Source organism: Marmota monax, unplaced genomic scaffold (assembly GCF_021218885.2).
Source record: "Marmota monax isolate L192 unplaced genomic scaffold, Marmota_monax_Labrador192_F-V1.1 WCK01_AAM20220418_F8-fsc00018, whole genome shotgun sequence".
Lineage (NCBI taxonomy): Eukaryota > Metazoa > Chordata > Mammalia > Rodentia > Sciuridae > Marmota > Marmota monax.
The window spans coordinates 24,041,261-24,043,430 of record NW_026692201.1 but is presented as its reverse complement, the minus strand read 5'-3'; the positions used below and the strand labels follow the sequence as shown (position 1 = coordinate 24,043,430).

General features: G+C 33.5%; 1 pseudogene; it reads left to right on the top strand.

The window, feature by feature from the left end:
* The first annotated feature begins 212 nt into the window (after window positions 1-212).
* Window positions 213-622, top strand: LOC124080752 (2-iminobutanoate/2-iminopropanoate deaminase-like; annotated as a pseudogene).
* Window positions 623-2,170: the final 1,548 nt, after the last annotated feature.

Here is a 2,170-nt window from a genome sequence, read left to right as displayed (position 1 = left end):
TTGAAGATAAGACAATCAGGTTATATACACACACAGAAATTATTTCAGAAATAACAATAGATACCCTGCAGAATACACTGGAAGAATCAACTCTAATTGGCAATAGAATTGATAAAGACTATATAGTTAAACTTTAAGAATCATTGGATAGGAAGTGGGCAGTGATGGTGTAGGGGTTTCTTCTTCTAGAGGGGCGTGAGAAAGAATTACTCATGTTGTCACTGATCAAAAAGGTGATCAGCACCATGAAAGCCCCAGGGTTCATTGGTTCCAACAGTCAAGCAGTGTTAGTCAGCAGGACCATTTACATCTCAGGACAGAAAGGCCTGGACACTTCTAGTGGACAGGGTGTCCCAGGAGGAGTGGCAACAGAAGCTAAACAAGATCTTACAAGCATAAGTGAAATTCTGTAAGCTACAAAGGCTCTGACTTCACCAATGTGGTCAGTTGTTTTGCTGGCTCACATAAATGAATGACTTTAATACCATCAATGAAAACTGCAAGCAGTATTTCAAGAGTAATTTTCCTGCTAGGTCTGCTTAGTAGGTTGCTTGCTTTACCCAAAAGAGGCCGTGTTGAAATTGAAGCAGTAGTTGTCCAAGGAGCTCTCAGTACAGCATGAGTGTAAGTGAACACAGTGTTGCTTTCATCCCATCTTTAATATCTCAAGTTTTACAACCAATACTGGAAAGTATATTTGTGAGTAGAATATCTAAAGATGTCATGGAAATCCCATATCATAGAGGAATTTGAGTTAAATATTAGAAAATGAATTTAGTTCTAATGCTATAAGTTACACTTAGGCACACTCACATAGCTGAATTTGGGATAAGAGATACTCATAGTAACTCAAATAAATAAAAAGATAGGAAAAGGAATTAGAGGTGTAGCTTGTAAGTACGTCATCTTTCCCAGGTACTTGTCTAGCATGCATAAGGCCTTGGGTTCAATTCCCAGCACTGGAAAAAAAAAAAAAAACGTACACAAAAGATGTTAGTAAAGAGCAAATCCAAGTCAATTAAGCCCTATTAATTTAACAATGTGAAATATTTAGTTTCCATGTTAGATATGTGATTCTTCTTCTATACAAGTAAAATAAATACTCAAACTTGAATGATAGAGATAAAGGAGAAGAGAATGGATTGAATTTTATATAGATAATATTTTTTTAAATGAAAATAAAACAGATATGCAGATTTTGAGTAAATAACTAAGAAAAACTTTGAATAAAGCGCATAAATAAAGCAAGGGAATAAGAATTCTAACGTATAGCTATGCACTGTTCCACATTGATTTTTGGTGGCCAAAGATACCCCAAATAACAGTAATACATAGAACACATGATAGTCAGAGAATAGGAATCCAGGTAAAAATGAAGAAAAGGAACCTTGGCCACATCATGGCTCCTCTAAAAGACCTTGCAATTGACATCAGAATATCTGTGTCATGGTCATTCTGGGAAGATCTGTCTATGATAGTTGAATATCAAAATGTGGTACAATGTGGTACGATCTCCTCACTGTAAGGGTGAGTCATGCCAAATTAATTCCTTACTTCTTCTAATAAAATCTCAAATTCAAAAAAAAAAAAAAAGAAATAAAGAAAGAAAGGAAAATTCATGCCATGTCATATATAACTAAACTGGGTGTTCCCATTAGTCCACTGTAGTCAAGATTTTTATGCTGAGATAGATAACACTGGGAACATTTATATCTTACACAGAACATTCTGTGTGCTTTAACAAGGCATAATTCCTTCTAAAAACAGCAAACTTATTTCAAGTATAGATTACAGAAAAGTCTAGGTCTATGACACTCAAATATTAATTTGTAAAATTAGAGACTGACATTTCTTGTTTTAAAAAGAAGAACACTCAAAATTACTTAAATTCTATTTAAAAAACTAAGATTATATAAATAGCTCAAGGATTAAAAATAAAGGCTGAATATATATTTTTATTTCCTTTAATCAGTATTGATCATTTTGCTGTTGACTCATTTAATGCTTCATATCTTCAAATGTTTTATTGTGTTTCTTTCTTCATTAGATAATCTTTCATAGTTCCTTTTGAAAAAAATCGGGATACATTTTGACATAATCATACAAGCATGGAACATAATTTGCTCCATTTCAGTCCCCATACTTTCTCTATCCTTCTTCTCTCCCTCCT